Below are 23,323 nucleotides of genomic sequence, written 5' to 3'. Positions count from 1 at the left end.
AGGGGGGAAAAATAAAAGAAAGAGAAAAGATTACATTCTAAGATAAGAAACACAAAAAAGCAAAAACGGAATGCAGGAAGGGGCCGAAAATGGAATGTTAAAGGAAAATTCAAAGATAAAGGGTTGGGGTGGCCGATCTGCAGCCTCACCACCCTTGTGAGCTGAGGATTGGGGGGGGGGGGGGTTTGGGGGAGGAGCCTATAGGGCTATCTTCTGAGCCATCAGCAGCCATTGCCTGGCCCTCCCTAATCCAGGCTCAGATGGAGAGGGGGCTTGGGCACTGATCATGTGTGTATATGGTCAGTCTCTAGGGCATTGTCCTATTCAATGTCATTGTCCTTTGCCCCTGGCATTCATGAGCGGCCTTTAAACCTTTGAAGGAAACTTCAGCCACATGGGTGATTACGCGTTAGTTGTGCTCTGTTGACCTAGTCTGTGTATGATGTTAATACAGTTGCTATCAATCAACTATGGTGAATCACAGATATGGGAAAGATAGAGGTATGAGGCTATTAATAAGCCAAAAACACCCTTTTCCATACTGAATTCGCTCTGCCACTGAAATTATTCTTTTAATTACTTCTGCACGGCCAAGGATTCGAACCTTAGCACCGAATAGAAATAAAGGTAGATTTATAATTAAAACAAAAATCAACCCATTCCCACCATTAAATATATATAAATATATATATATATATATATATATATATATATATATATATATATATATATATATATATATATATATATATATATATATATATATATATATACAATATATAATATATATATATATATATAATATATATATATATATATATATACAATATATAAATATAAATATATATATATATATATATATATATATATATATATATTATATATATATATATATATATATATACATATATATATATATATATATATATATTCTTAATAGCAACAACTATAGCAGATAAGATTCATGGTTTTCTGCATAATTTAGAGGGATAGGGCTATCAACCCCATTGTTTCCTTAATCCAGCTGTTATCCCTTATACCTATAGTCTTCCAACATACGTAATTTACTGATTAGTTCAAGAAGCAGAATGGGTTTTGCCCGACTAAACCCAAATCTAACCAACTTTAGATGGAAATAGAGTTCGGCTCTATCGCCGGTAAGATAAACAGGCTGGATACAGAGCAGAGACGACACACACACACACAAACAAACATAATCCATCTCCACCATCTAATGTTCTTTACATTACAAAATCCTTGAGGAGAATAAAAGCATAGTTGACAACAAATTCCCTTGGAGTACTCCACTGGTTACTAGAAATTCATTTGATAGGACTCCACTCACATTAACCTTGCACTTGCTACGCTCCCGGACAGACTTAATCAAATTTACATATCTAAGAGGAATTCCATAATACCGCAGGACTCTCCACAAAACTGGCCGATGTACACTATCAAAATCTTTTTAATTGTCTACAAATGCCATCAAAAGTGGATTTCTATTTTCTTTAATCATCTGCTCTTCATCTCGTAAAAGTCTCTAAGACTGCAAATCGATTCCTACATTCAATTGCAAGTGTTTCTCAGTGCTCTTCTTCTCGGAGCTTAGTTGTATCAAACCTTGGTATTCTATCTACCTTTCTGTTGGGTGCTTTCAGTTTTAATTTCAGTGTGGCAATGAGGAGTAGGTGATCCCTACCAATATTTGCACCTCTATAGCTTCTTACATTTCTCAGAGTCCTCCTTCTCTCCTTATTAATGGCAATGTGATCCATTTGATTTTTGTAATGGCCACATAGTGAATTCCGTGTATATTTGTGGACGTCTTGTGCTGGAAAAGAGTACTTCCAATGACAAGACTGTTTGTTAAACAGAAACCTATGAAACGTGCTCCATTTTTATTTGCAACTTCATCCAGACCCTCGACATCCATCATATTCCCTATCCCTTGATCATTCCTTCCAACTTTAGCATTGAAGTCGCCAATCACAATTTTCATATTTCTCTCTGGGATCTCATCTACTACACTCTGCAGTTCTTTATAGTATTCATCTTTCCTTTCTTCAGGGGAATAATTTTTTGGTGCATAGCTAACTATAATACTCCTATTGCACTGCTTTTGTGGCGGGATGTTGCAAAAACAACCCCCACACCCTTGAATCACTCTAAACAGACCAATGTCTCCTCAATACAACCTTTCCCCTTACGTTATCAGCAGCGGGACTCTTGGACAAAAGGACAAAAACAAAACAAAAACATGACCTTAAAACTATATATTTCTTACAAACTATAATAAATCAAACCAAACCATCCAAAAAAAACTTTAAACTAATCAAAACTTAACACTTTAAACTAGAATCACCAGCATCAAAAACTTTACACTATATATACCATAAACCCCATCCAAATAAACGCAAAAAACCCTAACAAACTTAAATCTAAACCGCACACCAACTCAAAATATATGTTTATAAATATTGCGACACCAGCCTGACGCCACACACAAACCGAACTGTCTTTTCAAGGCAACTACCACTATATGGTAAACAGGAGTCTCTCTCTCTATGCCATATCGGCCTCAACTCCTTGAGTCACAGGTGCCAGTATCATCATCATCATCATCATCATCATCATCGTCATCATCATCATCATCATCAATCCAAATACACAGGCCAGGTCGTCAACAGTTGAGCAGTCAAATGAGCGGTACAAACAAAATCTTAATACAGGCCAGGTCATCAACAATAAATCCACTTTCAAAATTCGGTCACTCCAAAGGAGGAATCGCAGCCTGCCAAAATAAAAAAGAAAAACACTTACGAACACTTCTAGCTAACTGAACTATCGCACTATAATCAAAGATAAATAATAAATTGTTCCTATCATTCACAATCACGACAAGCAAAGATAAACAAAACTGTACTTACTTTGAAAATCAAAAACCACTTCCACGCTGGTCAGAAAAATATAGATGTAATCCAGCTCTCACACAACTGCCTTATGCTGCAGTCAAATAAAAAAAGCATTCGCTCCGAAACATTCACCACTGTCGTAACCTTACTAAAAATGTAAACAAACAATCTCATTTATACCAACAGTCTTCCTCACCACAAACGATCGTTACACTAACTACTTTCGCTCGCTAACACAATATCTCTCTCTCTCTCTCTCTCTCTCTCTCTCTCTCTCTCTCTCTCTCTCTCTCTCTCTCTCTCTCTCACACACACAGGATTTGGCAAAACAAAAATAAAAATAAAGCAAAAATAAATCCTCCACACTTTGATTTGAACTTTGCAAGTAACAATTTACTATTCACAGCTTTTCATTCAGGTAATGCCTTTTCTGCTCTTGGTGTTATCATCATTCCTAACTCTTCTCTTCCAACTTCATATGTTCTTCCTGAATATATATATATATATATATATATATATATATATATATATATATATATATATATATATGTATGTATGTATGTATGTATGTATGGTCTAAAGTTTCCTTGCCAATCCCCTTACTACATGCTTCACTTAGGGCCAAGATATGCAAACTATATTTCATAAATTCACCCTCCACTTGCTGTAACTTCCCAATCTGCTTCTGGTTCGAACATTCCAATTACCAATTCTAAATTTTTCTTCAGTATTTATAAACCGGGAGATTCTTAGCACCCCGCTATGCCCGGGATTGAGGGCCATTTAGTCATCTTCTCCTTCCATTGACTGACCAAATCCATAAAGAATTCATTGGCTAGATACATCAAAGATAGCCAGGTCCTTGACAGCCGAAGAGACAGTTTGTCTATTGCCTTAAACTCAATCCGTCACCCTGCTGCCAGTGACTTCATCGAGATTTAGGGGGGAATTTCCTCCACATCCAAAGTTCTCATTACTCCACCAGGTTGCTCATCCGCTTATACGAGTATAATTGTTGGCAAACATGGATTGCACGGTGTATGTATGTATGTATGTATGTATGTATGTATATGTATATATATACATACATACATACATAGAAAGACCGATAGATAGATAGATATGTGCCGGTTTTGTGTTAGTGTGTGTGTGTGTGTGTGTATTTTGTGTTAGTATGTGCACGCGAATGAATGCGTGTGCGTGTACGCAAGATAGTGTGCTTGTACATAACTAGACATCGGCAGCTAGATACGTTAGGTACAAATAAGACTGATTTGTAATGTTAAGAATAAACTGATTGCATGTGTCATAAAAGGAAACGAAGCGTGTTGTGAATTCAACTTATATATTTAATTTGTGTCATGAAATTATTAGGGAATAAAATATGGACAGAATAAACGTCAATCGATAAAAAATTCAAGAGACATAATGAAAAGGGGATAAAGGAGAGGGAAAAGTCCACCAAGTCAAACATTAGTCTAATTAACTTTCAAATACATTTAAGGATATAAGAGGGGAAGGGGGAGGCTAGTGGCGGGGGGAAGTGGAGCGGGGGAGGGGGAGTCGCAAAATGACATCAATCTCTGCCAAAATGAGTCATTTGTGAAATGTCGATTAATGAATTATCGCCCGGCTCTGTGTTCTTTCCATTCATTAAACATAATGTATTGTTTTCACACTTTAATGGCTTATTGAAATCAGAGGGACATATTTTGATTGATTGATCCAGAGAGAGAGAGAGAGAGAGAGAGAGAGAGAGAGAGAGAGAGAGAGAGAGAGAGAGAGAGAGAGGGGGGGGCGTTTACCGAAACTCATTTATTACTATAACCAGTGTAATATAAAAAAAAAAAACCGAAAATACGTTAAAGAGAAAGTACAGTATAGGTGATCCGGAAGAAATTACTGAAGCATGAAAAGGAAAAGGAAAACAAAATAGTAAAAATAATGCAAAATAATCGACACTGTAGATGAAATCAAAGTAACATTGAATTAAATTAAGGAAGATTTCAAATTGGAATGAGGTGCTTTCAAATATATGGAACATTTGAAGAATAAGTGTTGTCTGGATATTACAGTATGTGAAACTTTCCAATGAAATACGTGTGGATTGAAAAAAAAAAATCAAGAATAAAACATAATAAGGGCGTTCAATAAAGCGTTTAAAGAATAATTTGCGATTACGTAAAATATACATAGCAAATTCTAACATAATACTGATTTAAAGAAAAAATAGGACAGTGCTTTATTAATAAATTATTATAGAATTAATTCCTGAATGTATTCCCTGACAATGTTTGATTTATTAAGTGAATATCTAAGGCAAATGTGTTTTTCATTCAGCTATTTCTTTACTTCTTTGGCGCATCTATACAGTTACGGCAACGCATATACCACGAACACAGAATTTATGATGAAATTAGATTAATGTAACAGTTTCTTGAATAAACTTTTTCGTCCTCGTTTCATAAAATCGTTCAATCAAATTAGGGATTTCTTAAACAAATGAGTCTGGTATGACGACATGTAAAAAGTAACATTTATTTTCATTCTCACAGCACCAGACAAATGCAAGTTAATAATTGAAAAGTCAATTTTTGAATATGTAGGACAAGAAAATACGGAATAAAAGAATTTACAAAATATGTCTTATTGATGAAAGATAATTCAAAATACTGAAGAGACAAATGTAAAACATTTTCTTATTCATAACTAATTGGGAACCTAAAACTTGAAAAATATACTAATCAAGGTTGAAGGGGTAGAAAATTACCAGAAACATATTCATTTGCATCGGAAACAAAGGTTTTGCTACAGAGAGAGAGAGAGAGAGAGAGAGAGAGAGAGAGAGAGAGAGAGAGAGAGAGAGAGAGAGAGAGAGAGATTGGAATAACAGACAGTTTTGATACAAATACAAGACAAAAATTTCCTTGGAAAATATCTGAGAATATTATAAGAAATGCTGAAGTGAAATGCTAGAAAATATTAGCTTGATAATCTTGACCAATAAATTCCTTTGAATTTGGTATCTAGTTCATCTTTACCTCTGCAACTAACATTCTTATTAAAGACTTAATTTTGTCTCCTACCTTTTCAAACCTCCAAAATCTATATGTAGAACACTGTACCGCTAACTCATCTAAACAGCTTTCAGTTTTTATGTTTCCCATCAAAGGAATACTCTCCATTTATCTAAAGATAAGTTGCATTACCACAACCTTTGCCTCAGTAAACCCTCCTTGTCCTAGCCCTCTCTACTCTCATTCTCTAACCTATCGGTAAAATCAGACACCAAGAGTGTAGAATCATTAATTATTTTCATTTTTACACCATCTATCCTAATATTCTCCATTCTACCTTCTTTTCTTCCATCTTCTAATCTCGAAATCCAGTTCTGCATAGCAATCGCTTGAAACGATCTCCCTTTACACAATATCTCAGTCATCTGGAATCTTTTTCAATCTCCCTAATCAGTTCTGCAGCATCCTGAAACACCTGTTACTCCACATTTCATCAGATGAAATCCCATTACTTATCCTATAAATTCTTGCTTAAATTTCGTATACTTTTCAAAAATTTTCATTTTACTTCATCCACACAAATATCAAACTTTTTTTAAGAGACACTTTTTCATTTAACAAATGCCCTTTTTTCGAGATATTAAGACCTTAGTAGGCGTAACAATCTAATTTCTGTTAAATACTAACTCACATATTCTACTTTGTCCACATTATAGCCAATATTGCCAGATTTTCCTAGGTTAGTTTATTAAATGCATAAAATGCTGGGTCTTTATATACCACAAACATCCAAATCAAACATCATTATTCGTCGACTGAAGTAGACTGAAATGAAACGCTCCATGATTTGATTCGACAAATAAAAATCTGAGCTACAATAAAGGGAATGAAGTAAGATCTGTCATATGATCAAGGTTCCAATGGGCGTAAAAAAAACGAGATCAAGGACAGGATTAAAATTTGGCCCTGTTCTGCTTATCCTCAGTTAATCTTTAAAATGTTTCCTCGATGGGAGGAAGGGGAGGGGAGGAGGAGGAATAAGGTCCCTCACGGTGTACATCACAGTCCGTAAACGAATTCCGTAAACAAAGTTAGCTAATTATCGCTCTGTCATACAATACTTTTTAAAGGTTTAATAATAATATTTTTATGAAACTTCTGGAGAGAGAGAGAGAGAGAGAGAGAGAGAGAGAGAGAGAGAGAGAGAGAGAGAGAGAGAGAGAGAGAGAGAGAGAGAGAGAGTTAAATACAGTAGGTATAAAGAAGGATTACAAGAAAAAGATACTGATAACACAGCAGACAAACTTCAGGACCCAGACAAGCTAATGCAAAACACTGTTAAATAAAAGACAGACTTAAGGATGAATGCATTGCCAAGAGTTTTTTTTTTTCAAATATGGGTCTGAATGCATTACGAAATGAGATTAAGGTATTGGTGAACTCTCAATTCTTGCAATGTCATACAAGGATGGGGTCGACAAAAAGTATCAAAATAACGGAAATGTGTTTAATGAGAGGGAGGAACTACATCCGGATTAGTCAGGGATAACAATTGGCAGATAAAAAGAAATAAGACTAAAACGGATTGACGTTGCATTAAGGAAATTTTCGTTTGACTTTCGAAGTGGAATTAGAAAGGGCTCGAAATTGAAAGACAAAGGGGTTGGAAAGGGGGCAAAATAATCATAGTTAAAATTAAAAAATGGAGGAAATCATCTAAAATTACACAGAATCACAAGGAAAAATCTTGGTTGCGTTCGATGAAGTGATAATTGTTAGAATGAGAATAAAAATGAAGTGATAACAAGCAGAACCACGAGACAATAATAAAAATAAATTATAGAGCTGGGGAAAATGACAAAATTTACAATATAGTCTTTTATGATATTCATCAAACATATCAAAAACCTGATCCATGCATAAATTACACAAAATCACAAGGTTGCTTCGATAAAGTTATCATTGTTGTTCGAATGATAATAAAGTTATAAAACGAACAGCCGCATAAAAATGATAAATATAAATTATAGAAGTTGGGGAAAAAAAGGAGAAAATCTAATGAAAATAAAGTCGTATATGATAGTCATTACATATACAAGGAACTTGATCCAGGGATAAATTTCTTTACATTGAGAATACTAACAACTAAGAATTAATCTTGATTTCATGAGTTTCCTAAGACTACGTGCATCCTCATTATTATTATTATTATTATTATTATTATTATTATTATTATTATTATTATTATTATTATTATTATTATTATTATTATTAGCTAAGCTACAATCCTAGTTGGAAAAGCACGATGCTATAATCCCAAGGGCTCCAACAGGGAAAATTAGCCCTGTGAGGAAACAAAATAAAGAAGTAAATAAGCTAAAAGAGAAGTAACGAATAATCAAAACAAAATAATTTAAGAACGGTAACGACGTTTAAATAAAGACTTCAAATATTAATTATAAAAAAAAAAAAAAACAAGAGGAAGAGAAATAAAATAGAATAATGCCTGAGTGTATCCTCAAGCAAGAGAACTTTAACCAAGGACAATGAAAGACCCGGTTCTTCCCAATTTTTCTTTTATATAAAAAAGACCTCACCCATCGATAATATTTATACAAACCGAATAAATAGTTTATTGGAACGCTGTTTGACAACGCAAGTAGAGTAGTCGATTTCATCCAACTGATCAGACCATTTTATTGCGTTGAACCCCAAATTAGTAACCAAGAATTCCTCTGCTTTTAGCGTTGATAATTCTGGCGCTACCTTAAACTAATATCGCTAAGCAAGTGTTTGAAAAACTATGTTTAGTTTTCAGATAGTCAACTTTATCATGATAGAGAGCCGGACTCAAAAAACCTTTAAACACGAACGGAATGAAATAAATAGAAAAGCGAACTAAAGATCAAAACCTTACCAGGAGGTATCACAAAAAAACAGGTATATATTATACTTCAACGGATGTGAGCACAGAGGAAATGACTCCATTCACAGACTCTTGTAGATAACGAATTCAAAAGGAACCAAATATCAGTCCTGAGAAAATACAGGACTGCTATTAAGCAATGATACGATGGCATGCAAAAATAAATCTAAACAATTGAATTCTTGCACGAAAACATCCCATTAAGTCCCTTGTACACATGCAAAGAACCAGAGAGAGAGAGAGAGAGAGAGAGAGAGAGAGAGAGAGAGAGAGAGAGAGAGAGAGAGAGAGAGAGAGAGAGTGGAATTTCTATACATTAAATGACTATAACTTCAAAATATAAATCACATTACCTTTTTTATGGGTGATGATTATTTCCATGTTGACTTGGGCAAGATGACACTACCCAGCATGAGGAAAATATTCCCCAAAAAATCCACATAGCAAATTTCAGGCTCTGGAACAAAACAATAAAAGACAAAATAAGGAAAAATAACATATTAGCAGTCTCAGGATGGTACTTTGCTAAAATGACAACAATAATAGTATTAGCAACTAGTGTTTATAGTACTAGCAGTTACAATTTTGTGGTAGGAGAATTCAACTTGCTAATATATTTAAAAAAAAAAGTTTTCTTTTCTATTTGTTTGGCATCAGGAAATTAACATGAAAAATATTATACATTATGTGCTGGCAGTGTTTGGGAAAGACTAATATCAAGAGCAATCACTTTCTCTATAATATTTCACTTATGCTTCAATTTCTACATGCTCGTTAGGTTAGAGTCTAACCTAACGAGCATGTAGACCAACAAACAATTGATCTCAATACCCGCTATATCATTTTTTAGACTGAATTCATCACTCTAAATAGAATTCTTTAAAGGGACCAGCGTTGCATTTCTTGTAACATGTTTTCCTCCCCCAGGACTACCTTACACACCATGATCAGACACGCACACTACCACCATCAAACCTCAGCTTTTGTCCTTGTAATTACATCAACTACTGGAATTACAAATGAAAAGACATTTCTTCTTGTTGAACCTTATAAATGTCCTCCTTGCATCTTGACTAGTTGCTTCTGCAAACATTCTCAAATCTACATTAACCCATTCTACTATTGTAGCGTTTAGAAATACCTCTCCTCAGCTATGCTTGAAAATGATCATCTTATTGACACAGAATTACTTTTAGAATTTGTCTATTGTTATATGTCCGGTGGAAAATTCCATTCCCTATTCCTTCCTATTCCATTACCCAGCATCTTGTATGTTTGTAAACAATCAACCACTTCTGCCCAGCTATTTTATCTAACTAAATCTCCATTTTTTTCTTAACTAGAACTCTAATTTTACTACTTTTACCAAAAAACTCTTTACCCACATACACAATGGCCTGACAAAGGAACGAAACACTTGAATTTTTTAAATTTCTCCAACTATTATGTATGCGACCCTAAACAGTTTTTCATCAATCTTTTTAAATACACATCTCACTTCTTTATTATGAGAATTGTAAGTCTAAACAACAATTATGGTAACATTTTAGTTTCAACTAAATAATGATTAAATACAAATTTTTCCATGAATTAAACCATCTGAAATCTCTTCTCTTTTGTGCAACATTCACCACATTTAAACTCACATAGTTTTTCTCTAATTTTTTACAATATGGTCTCGGGGCTTAAAAACGTACCCATGATCAGCTGATTTTCTAACTATACAGATTAACTATTATCTTAGTTTCAGTATCCCTTCCAAAATAAAACTATTGCAGTAGTTACGTTTCATTCATGAGGTTATCGAGCCTTTAGGGAACATTTTCTCCTGGCAACTATGGATCAATTTTACTTAGAATTATAGAATTGGAGCCATAAGGCCCTTGCTGTGGCTAGGGAGGCCATTCAGCACAGAGATGCAACTAAGAAGAAGGGGAGGACTTTACAGTTTCCCTAAGAAATAGAAGCTAAAAGAGGTTGAATAGCAAAACTGAAGGAAAGAAACTGGAATGGAGGTTAAGTAGATAGCTTTAAATTGAGCACAGCTAGGGGATGAAGGGACGCTGCAAATACCCTAAAAATCCCCACGTGAGGCGCACTAACGACAATATCCCCTGACAGGGAAATATTTTCTCCCACAGAGAAGTCAAAACCATACTGTCTTTCCGTGTAATACATACTGTATGCAGACTCGCAAGCATTTCCCCCAATTTCCCCAAATTATGGCGAATATTCATGGAATCCCTGAAGGAAATTTATTAGAGCAAGATATCACCGTTTCTCGCACTTGACTTAGATTAATCGTCTTCTGTCACTGTGCTCGAGAATATATGTGAGGGGAGAAGTTAAAAATGAGAGCGAAGGAAGAAAAGAACTAGAACAGGAGATAAAGGCAGAAGGGGAAAATATAACAGGGAAGAAAAGAATCGGGGAAAAAAGGAGCTGAAAAGGAAAGAAAGAAAATATAAAAGAAAGATGAGTTTCTGCAAAACAAAAAAGGTGGGGTGCAAAAGAAACTGGTTGCACATGAAAGGTAAGGAATTTGAAATTAAAGAAAAAATATAAGGTACAAAACAGAAAGAAATAACCATTAGAAAAGGAAGCTGAATGGGTAGAATTTGCAAAAATGAAAAACACGCGAGTACCAACAGAAGAAAAAAAGGTGTGTAGAGGACAGAGAAGAGTAAAATTCAACTTTTATTTAAAACAGAAAACTTAACATAGAATACGAAAGGAAAATGCCGAAATTGAAGCATATAAAGAAAATAAGAAAAGTACAAAAAAAAATGGAGGAAGCTAAAAATAAACTATTTTGAAAAGGAGAGAAAATGAAGATTTCGGTTCCATAGGCAAATTATTACTTGCTAAGCCACAACCTTAGTTGGAAAAGCAGGATACTTAAAAGCCCAAGGGCTCCAACAAGGAAAAATAGCCCAGTGAGGAGAGGAAACAAGGAAACAGATGGAATAGTGCGACTAAGTGTACCCTCGAGCAAGATAAGTCCAATCCAAGACAGTGGACAACCATGGTACAGAGGCTGTGGCACTACCCAAGACTAGAGAACAATGGTTTGATTTTAGAGTGTCCTCCTAGAAGAGCTTCTTGACATAGCTAAAGAGTCTCTTCTACCATTACCAAGTGGAAAGTAGTCACTGAACAATTACAGTGCAAAAGTTGACCCTCTGAGCGAAGAAGGGGTGCGGCCGGTTATGTTAAGTACTGTATCTAAAGATTCTTAGTGTAATTTGTAATCTAACTTGAATGATTCTCTTTCACCGTCTGGATCCATATCTAAAGGCTAAATATTTCGAGATGTTCCTTCAACTCTCCATGACATAAGTCTATGAAATCATTAACGGCCAAAGGAATAGAATAAATACAAAGTGCAGCGAATGAAAATCAGGTAAATCTTTGGTTCAATTTCTTATATAATTCTATCTTATTTCCTGTAATTAAAGGTAAGAAGCTGTTGAGACAGCCTAATGAATTTTACTTTTTTTACAGTAGCCCAATGAGGTTGGGGACTCACAATTTACTCAGCCCACTATCTGGTCACAATCTCAAATCCCACACACAGTTTCTTGCTTCTCTACACAAGCGCAAACCCTAGAAAAATATTCGTGAGGATTTTCAAAAAAGCTATTCCCTGGAGGCATATAGCGCCATGACATACTTTTTAGCTATGTAATTTGTCTCCGTTTCATATTGTTCTCCTCATGCTATCCCATTCATAACTTTTACCTCATGATGCCACAGAAGTTCCCCACCCCTGAGGAGCTTAATTGCCTCCCTTGCCCCACCGTAGGCCCTATGACCCTATTTCATAAATCCGTGCATCCAAAAGGCTATACATCCATCCCTTCTCCAAGAGTATTATGCAAGACACGAAAACCGAATGACAATGTTAATTTACACCACGGCCGGAGTGTGCATTTTATTAATTGAATTAGGGAATCACAAAACATGACGAATAGGTGTTGAGTTATTTTCTTCTATTTGGGTGGAAGTGGATATCAAATGATACTTTCATGACGAAAATTTACCATTCTTAATTTCTGTTGATAGTGGTTATTATCTTCTATTCATGGACCAAGTACAACTAGAGGGAAACCGTACAGTAAAACCGAAGTAAAATTAATGGGGTTGCACAGCAAAATTAAAAGAAAAAGGGAGCGGAAACAGAGGTAAAATATAAGGGTATATATCTAGAAAAACAGCAAAGACACTTAACATAACCATTAATCATTGGATATTTATAATTCTCACTAATAAAGGATGATAAAATAAAAAAATAAAAACCAACATGAAATTCAGATCCAAAAATTACTGGCTCTACTAATTTTGAAATGGAAGCCAATGTTTTACCTCATCCCTTGCAATTCTTGTTATTTCATATTGGAATCATACTTGGAAATCATAGGGGAAGAGACTGAGTAGTCATACGTTTAGCAATGCCGCACAACATTACAGGAAATATATATATATATATATATATATATATATATATATATATATATATATATATATATATATATATATATATATATTTATATATACCAGACACTTGCTCTTTACTATATAAGGGGTATATATATATATATATATATATATATATATATATATATATATATATATATATATATATATATATATATATATCTATATATATATATATATGCACACATATATAATATATATATATATATGTATGTATATATATACGCACACATATATAATATATATATATGTATGTATATATATACACACACATATATATATATATATATATATATATATATATATATATATTATAACACCTCACACTTCCTTTTAATAAATAGGGGAGATATATATATATATATATATATATATATATATATATATATATATATATATACCACCTACATAAGGGCAGGTTTGCAAAGCTTATTTGAAAGCTTATGTACCTTTCATAGAACCGCTAAAATAACATATCAAAAGGATTATATAAGCGAAATAATAAATATAGACCAATTATAAAAGACCAGTGTGATAAATACAAAAAAAAAAAACCAACAAAAGCATAAAAGGATAATGTTCCCTCAATGACTCTTTTAATCATAATTACCCAACAGTTCTTTTGGGAAAACTCTGGATATAAGAGAATAAAAATAACACACAGCTTTTCTAAAAAGTACGACTCATTAATCTCATCAGCCATTTACATAATGCAGAGCTATTCATAATCTCATTTTAACCTTCGACTCATTTTGCCTTTGAACGAAAATATATATTTGAAGACGGAAAAAAAAAGGATTTATCAATTATACTTAATGTCGCTTACATCATACATCGTGACTGTGACAGTGGAAGAGGGAGGATTAATCTTTTATTGCTATTAATAAAGATATCAAGTTTTAAAATCAACGCTTTTATAAAGGGATTTACGTATATATTCATCATATATCTAGTGACTGTTAATTTGATAAATTGATAAATACTAAAATTTCTTGTGTTATATGAGTATATTTTCATGCATAATATACGCACACATATACTGTAATATAATACATACCCAGTTCACTGCCAGGTATTTGTTAACTAGATGACTGTAGTGGATGGAAACGAAGGTGAAAATGGCAAGGCACAAACAGCCTTATCCTCACAAAAAGAGCACTAATATAATAATAATAATATTATTTATTATTATTAATATTATTATTATTATTATTACTTGTTAAGATACAACCATAGTTGGAAAAGCATGATGATAAAAGCCCAAAATATCCAACAGGGAAAATAACCCAGTGAGGAAAGGAAATCAGGGATTAAACTACGGGGACAAGTTCAAGAACAATAACATTAAAATAAATCTGTTATATATAAACTGTAAAAACTCCAAAAAACAAGAGGAAGAGAAATACGATAGAATAATGAGCTCAAAGTGGAACCTCAAGCATAAGAACTCTATCCCAAGACAGTGGAAGACCACGTCACAGAGACTATGGCAATCCCCAAGACTAAATAACAATAGTTTGATTTTGGAGTGTCCTTCTAGAAGAGCTGCTTACCATAACTAAAGAGACTCTTTTACCGTTACCAAGAGAAAAGTAGCCACTGAACAGTTACAGAGAAGTACTTAAACCCTTGAGCGAAGAATTGTTTGGTAATCGCCATATTGTCAGGTGTATGAGCACAAAGGAGAATCTATGTTAAAAAAAAAAAAAAAAAAAAAAAAAGCCTAACTATTCTGTGTATGTGTAGGGAAAAAAAAAAGAATCGTAACCTGAGAGAGGGATATAATGTAGTATTGTCTGGCCAGTCAATGGATCCAATAACTCTCAAGCGGTAGCATCTGAACGGGTAGCTGATGCCCTGGCCAACCTCTGACCTAGTAACCAAGAAACGAATGTCTAACACTTTCTGGGGCCACCTATCCAATTGAAACATGGTGTTTAATGAAAAACGGGTATACTATACAATTATTATGTGTAAACTGCAGGGGCAAGCATTCAAGAAAAAACAGAACACAAACAAGATCACCCATTTGCCCCCCCCCCTCAAAAAAAAATCCCCCAACTAGGAATGGACTTTAAAGATTCCGGAATTTTAAGCCTATAAGTGTGTAGGTTTTTTCAAGTTCAATCTTACTTAAGCGTTACCAAATGCAAATGTAATGCTTTTAACTTATAATCGATATCAAACTACATGAAGGAGTCGAGTAACGGGAAGGATTTTACAAAGAAAATACTCTGTGTCCCAACAATTGTCCCTCCAGTGATTTTTAAAACGGCTCCTTTTACCCTCTGGATTTTCCGAAATCGTTCCCCTGACACCTCAAGTTTTGCCAAAGAATCGCTTGAAACAATTGCTCTCTTCGTCGACAGAAGCTCTCCAATTTCTTAAAGTACCTTTTACTTGGGTTATATATTCCTTTTATTCTGTTCCAATCTTAATATTTGCTTAAATTTCCCAAAATTTAATATCTAGTTCTTTTCTCTTTGATGTTTTTATTTGCTTCTTCTCTTTTAATTTGTTTGTCTATTCTTTTCATTCCCTCCCCCCCCCCTTTTTTTTATTGATCTTTTCAGTACTGGCCTAGATCATGGCATCATTCTCATATAAGTCTTTCTTCATATAGATGGAAATCAGTGCAAAGGCCAAGATAATTTCGGCATCGTGAAAATCAATACCATATTAACTGAAGATATAATAATATTGATCTTTATAAATTTGTGAAATTATCAATATGTAATCATAATAATTAATAAAGTGGTCCTCATGATATAACATTTAGCCAAATGTTTGTTAATAAAGTAGATGACATCAGATCGATGACTCACAGCGCTATTACTTCCAAAGCCTACTCCTGTGAGAGAGAGAGAGAGAGAGAGAGAGAGAGAGAGAGAGAGAGAGAGAGAGAGAGAGAGAGAGAGAGAGAGACGATGAAAATGTGATACGACTTCGACACGAAGCTACACAAGTTAATTCCTAAATGATAAGACAAATCACGAAATCTAGTCATGATGAATTCTGAAATGGTTTGACATTTGATGATCATCTATGAACTAGAGGAAATTTCGATTAAAGTAAGGGAAATTGAAACTACAGGTATTTCCATAACGTCCAAAGCCCGATTTTTCTTACAAAAACTTTCCTCTCGTTTCCTCCTAATAATTAACCGGCTTTTAAGCTGCATCTTTTAGATAATTTACACTTATTAATAATCTTCCATTAACGATAATAAAAAAGTAGGTACTGTACTTCTTAGCTCCAATAATCGTCTTAGCATAATAACATCATTCATTATTTTGTAATTTTTATTTTTCAAATTAATACCCCCCTCACGCAATCTTCCTTCTTTTCCCTGGTAAAGAATATCTCTCTCTCTCTCTCTCTCTCTCTCTCTCTCTCTCTCTCTCTCTCTCTCTCTCTCTCTCTCTCTCTCTCTCTCTCGTTTCAAATTTTTCCTATTTTACACCATTTTTCTTTCCTCATCCATCGTCTTCATCAATCCCGAAACTGCATCATTCAATCATTTTTCTTGGCATTCATTAAAAACTTTAGAGAAAGTCATCTCAGTCTGCATTTCCTCTTTCTTCTTGACTTGTGCAAGTGGGGAGAGGAAAGCTCAAGTACGAAGTCATAGCATTGTTATAACTTTCGTATATCAGAAACAATTTCTTCTTCACAACAATAACAGAAATCTTGTTCCCAATCAGAAACATCGGCTTTGAAAACGAACAATGTTCCACTGATCCTTCATATATCTAATGAAATCTAGAAGGCAAAAATCTAAACGACAGTGAATTCACAAATCCTGTGTAATTTAATGTGCAATTAAACTGTAGTAACAATAAAATATGAAAAGCGACAGCTAAAACTCAATTGCGTTATTAATAGATTATACACAAATATACATACACACACATATATCATCATCATCTTCCACGCCTATTGACGCAAATGGCCGTGTTAGATTTCACCAGTCGTCTCTATCTTAAGCTTTTAAATCAACACTTCTCCATTCATCATCTACTTCATGTTTCATAGTCCTCAGCCATGTAGGCCTGTCTTTTCCAAATATTCTAATGCCTTGTGGAGCCCAGATGAACGTTTGGTGGACCAATCTCTCTTGGGGAGTGTGAAGAGCATGCCCAAACCATCCCCATCTACCCCTCACTATGATCTCATCTACATATAGCACTCGAGTAATCTCTCTTATAGTTTCATTTCTAATCCTGTCCTGCCATTTAACTCCCAATATCCTTCTGAGGGCTTTGTTATCAAACCTACAAAATCTGTTGTATATTGTTTCATTGTGATACCACGACTCATGTCCATACAATAACACCGATCTCACTAAACTTATATAGAGCCTGATTTTTTATATGTAACTTCAGGCGATTTGATTTCCAAATTTTAGGCTACTTAACATCGCCATTTTCTGATTTGCTTTTTTTCAATATATGTAACTCTACATACATTTAATTACTGTATATATACATATAAGTAATATTTACATTTAAATATATTTGAAAATAGATGTGACATGGAATGAGTGATTGATAATCTTGTTCATACTATAATACGGGTAAATTTTCTTTTTTTTTTTCTTTGCAATTCACCAACAGATTAGAAAAATCCTTCAATCCCATTAAAAATCCCCATAACAAATTTAACAGAGAGAGAGAGAGAGAGAGAGAGAGAGAGAGAGAGAGAGAGAGAGAGAGAGAGAGAGAGAGAGAGAGAGAGATCACGACAATAAAATCGAACTTCATTATGCAAATACTTTAATCCAGATCTATTTATACTGTACTAATCGTGAATGGTAGCCGAGTTCATTAATGAATGTTCGATGCTCCTGATAAATGTTTCTATTTCAAATATATATAATGGAATGAAACTGCACTTTCTTAATCATACATATAATAATGTTTATAACAACTATCTACATTACTATGAACTTGTGAACGGTTACAAAGTAATACAAAATATTTAAACCGGAAGATTTATGGGAACATCCCGTCTGCATTTACTGAATACATAAGGGCCTTGAGGTTAAACTTACCCACAAATAAACCTTAGGAACTTTCGATTTCCATACCGAAATTCACTTCCCCCTACGTCTCCACTAAGGCTATATTGAGTACAGTATTTCTTATTTTCTAAGTCTATCTCTTTTGTATCATTATAAACTTATCAGAATATTATTTCCTCTCATGTGCACCACATCGAGAACCCGTCAACCATCGCCACATAATAAACAAACTAAATAGTCTTACTTGTAATAAAAAGAATCTAAGATTTAGTCAGAATATATCTCTTAAATCCGTCATCCATAAAGTTGAAAGGAATGATCTGAAAATGTTCTCTGATAAATAAACATATGTCTTGATGGCCTTAACAGAGGAGGCCAGCGGTCCTCCTTACAATCTTCAGAATGAATGAAAGAATCAAGAACAGCTGAAACGGAAGCTCAAAAATGTGCCTCTCCTAATATTAAAAAATTTCTTTTAATGCAATAATAAATCCTTTTTGTTCTCTCCTTGTAATAGGAAAGTGTCGATTCACACACACACACACACACACACACATACACACACACATACACACACACACACACACATATATATATATATATATATATATATATATATATATATATATATATATACACATATATATATATAAAATATATATATATATATATATATATATATATATATATATATATATATATACATATATATATATTGTATATAGATACACACAAAGAATCAAGATACATTTTATTCTTAGTTTCATATATTCCTAAAGGGTATGAGCGAATAATAAAAATGTAGAAAGAAAAATGCCTAGAGACCACCATTTTTCTCTTAACGCTCAACTTTACCGATACGTACATTTCATTGTAAATGAAATGCAAATTTTTTTTTTAAAAAAGACAATTTTATTTTCCTCTATGGAGACAGAACGGTTTCGTAAGAGGAAATTGAACACTGCATTTGAATATTATTTTTAAACCCGATATTCGAACGCATCAAGAGGTGGAAACCAACGAATAATGGAGAAATAAAATATAACTACGCACAAATGTATTTATAGTACATATATATATATATATATATATATATATATATATATATATATATATATATATATATATATATATATATATATAGATAGATAGATAGATAGATAGATAGATAGATAGATAGAGATAGATAGATAGATATATATATATATATATATATATATATATATATATATATATATATATATATATATATATATATATATATATATATAGATAGATAGATATAGATATATATATATATATATATATATATATATATATATATATATATATATATATATATATTATTATTATTATTACTATCCAAGCTACAACCCTAATTGGAAAAGCAAGATGCTATAAGCCCAGGGGCTCCAACAGGGAAAAATAGCCCAGTGAGGAAAGGAAATAAGGAAATAAATAACTGAAGAGAACAAATTAACAATAAATCATTCTAAAAAAAAGTAATGTCAAAAGAGATATATCATATATAAACTATTAACAACGTCAACAACAAATATGTCATATATAAACTATAAAAAGACTCATGTCCGCCTGGTCAACAAAAAAGCATTTGCTCCAACTTTGAACTTTTGAAGTTCTACTGATTCAACAACCCGATTAGGAAGATCATTCCACAACTTGGTAACAGCTGGAATAAAACTTCTAGAGTACTGCATAGTATTGAGTCTTATGATGGAGAAGGCCTGGCTATTAGAATTAACTGCCTGCCTAGTATTACGAACAGGATAGAATTGTCCAGGGAGATCTGAATGTAAAGGATGGTCAGAGTTATGAAAAATCTTATGCAACATGCATAATGAACTAATTGATCGACGGTGCCAGAGATTAATATCTAGATCAGGAATAAGAAATTTAATAGACCGTAAGTTTCTGTCCAACAAATTAAGATGAGAATCAGCAGCTGAAGACCAGACAGGAGAACAATACTCAAAACAAGGTAGAATAAAAGAATTAAAACATTTCTTCAGAATAGATTGATCACCGAATATCTTAAAAGACTTTCTCAATAAGCCAATTTTTTGTGCAATTGAAGAAGACACAGACCTTATATGTTTCTCAAAAGTAAATTTGCTGTCAAGAATCACGCCTAAAATTTTGAAAGAGTCATACAAATTTAAAGAAACATTATCAATACTGAGATCCGGATGTTGAGGAGCCACCGTCCTTGACCTACTTACAATCATACTTTGAGTTTTGTTAGGATTCAACTTCATACCCCATAATTTGCACCATGCACTAATTTTAGCTAAATCTCTATTAAGGGATTCACCAACCCCAGATCTACATTCAGGGGATGGAATTGATGCAAAGAGAGTAGCATCATCTGCATATGCAACAAGCTTATTTTCTAGGCCAAACCACATGTCATGTGTATATAGTATGAAAAGTAATGGGCCAAGAACACTACCCTGTGGAACACCGGATATCACATTCCTATACTCACTATGGTGCCCATCAACAACAACTCTTTGAGATCTACTACTTAAAAAATCAATAATAATGCTAAGAATCGACCCACCCACTCCCAACTGTTTCAGTTTGAAAACAAGGGCCTCATGATTAACACGGTCAAAGGCAGCACTAAAATCAAGGCCAATCATACGAACTTCCCGACCACAATCAAGGGATTTCTGTACTGCATTGGAGATTGTAAGAAGGGCATCACATGCTCCAAGGCCTTTCCGAAAACCAAATTGCAAACTAGGGAATAGATGATTACCTTCAGCAAACCTATTAAGACGTTTTGCCAGAAGACGTTCAAAAACTTTAGATAATATGGGAGTTATGGAAATTGGGCGGTAATCAGTGGGACTTGAGCTACCACAAACACATTTACATAGAGGAGTAACATTACCAATTCTCCAACTAGTGCTAAAAGCTCCTCTTCTTGCTAACTTGCGTAAAATAACAGATAACTTTGGAGCTAAGAAATCTGCTGTCTTTATAAAAAACAAAGGAAAAATACCATTTGGGTCTACACCTCCATAAGCATCAAGGTCCATCAACAGAGCTTTAATCTCACGAGATCGAAAAGCTAAACTAGTTAGTTTAGCCTCAGGAAAACAGGAATGAGGAAGTTCAAGTTTTTCATTACTCTGTTTACTGTCAAAAACATCAGCCAAAAGGGTTGCCTTTTCCTTTGGACAGTGAGTGACGGAGCCATCTGGTTTAAGTAAAGGAGGAACTGTTGCATCTACACCAAAGAGTGCAGATTTAAGGGTAGACCACCATTTATGTTCCTGAGTTGTACCAGAGAGGGTTTCCTTTATGATTAAATTGTACTCCTTTTCAGTTGAGGCATAAACTCTCTGAGCAAAAGCTCGAAGCTGAGTATAGTTGTTCCAGGTCAAATCTGATCTGTTACCCTTCCAAAGGTGATAGGCCTCCTGCTTCTCCAAATAAGCACGTCTACAATCATCATTGAACCACGGTTTGTCCTTCATTCGGTACCTTAGCACACGAGAAGGGATACGCCTATCAATTATGTTGACTAGATTCTCATTCAAAGGGACAACAGGATCTACACTATTATATAATTGTGACCAATTCAAGCACAAAAGATCATGCAAAATCCCATTCCAGTCTGCTTGGGATTTCATATAAATTTTACAAGAATATGATATATCAGGGACAGGCTGCTCAGTCTTCACTAATAATGAAATCAAGGCATGATCAGAAGTCCCGACTGGAGAACCAACCTTACTAGTTATAACGCCAGGGGAGTCAGTGTATACGAGGTCCAAGCAATTACCAGACCTGTGAGTAGGTTCATTTATGATTTGCTCACAGCCTGATTCAGAGGCAAAGTCTAAAGCTCTTAAGCCATGGCGATCGGTAGGAGAGATAGAACTTAACCACTCCCTATGGTGAGCATTAAAATCACCAACAAAGACAAACGAAGCCTTTCTATCATCTTCTTGTATCTTAGCCATAATGGTAAGAAGACAATCGAAGATAGAATCATCCATGTCTGGATTCCGGTAGATTGAACACAAATAAAAGTTGTTATGCCTGCCACAAACTTTTATTACCTGAATCTCATGACATCCACATTGATAGCAGGACTTATGAGAAGCAGGGTACTCGGTCCTAATATACACCGCCATTCCCCTGGCCCTAGGAATGGAATCACGTTTCAGCATTATTGGCTTCTTAAAACCAGTTATAAGGAGCTCAGATGAGTGCCTCATATTAGAAACCAAAGTTTCTGAGCACAAAAGAATATCATACTGTCTGGACGCAACTGTAAGGTCTCGGATATTTGCATGAAGACCACGAATATTGCAATACAGAAGACGACATTGACGAAATCTAGGACGTACTGGTCCCGGATTTCGCTCAATGTCTCCAGACAGCATAAGAATTAATAGAAATAAAAAAGAGACATCATACTTAAAAACTAGATTAACAAGAATTAAAACAAAAACAATATGTACAGAATAATAATAAAAGTGATTGATGATATCCATAGAATATATATATATATATATATATATATATATATATATATATATATATATATATATATATGTTTGTGTGTGTGTAACAATACGTTATATATACTATATATATATATATATAAATATATATATATATATATATATATATATATATATATATATATATATATATATGTGTGTGTGTGTGTGTGTGTGCGCGCGTGTATGCATAATCTCTAACTTATAATTACAAAAGAATGAACCGCTAATAAAACTTAATGACGAAATTATTTTTGCCAGATGTACCAGAAAAATGCCAGTTGTTATTATAACTTTTGTTGCTTCTTTCACAAGATCACAATCCACACTGACACAAATAAAAATAGGAACAACACAAAGCTTGTTTGTAATATCTTCAAAGCTCATATCCAGATTTTGTTATCACT

At 33.9% G+C, this 23,323-nt stretch overlaps 1 long non-coding RNA gene across 1 annotated transcript in view; it reads right to left on the bottom strand.

The window, feature by feature from the left end:
• Nucleotides 1-23,323, bottom strand: part of LOC137636704 (uncharacterized) — a 293,085-nt gene that overhangs the window by 201,254 nt on the left and 68,508 nt on the right. Inside the window, exon 2 of the long non-coding RNA XR_011043193.1 lies at nt 9,209-9,312. This is a non-coding gene — a long non-coding RNA (uncharacterized lncRNA). The remainder of the gene's footprint in view (nt 1-9,208; nt 9,313-23,323) is intronic.

The sequence above is a fragment of the Palaemon carinicauda genome, chromosome 3 (assembly GCF_036898095.1).
Source record: "Palaemon carinicauda isolate YSFRI2023 chromosome 3, ASM3689809v2, whole genome shotgun sequence".
Lineage (NCBI taxonomy): Eukaryota > Metazoa > Arthropoda > Malacostraca > Decapoda > Palaemonidae > Palaemon > Palaemon carinicauda.
The sequence above is the reverse complement of the archived record's forward strand: the minus strand, read 5'-3'. Positions and strand labels throughout refer to the sequence as shown.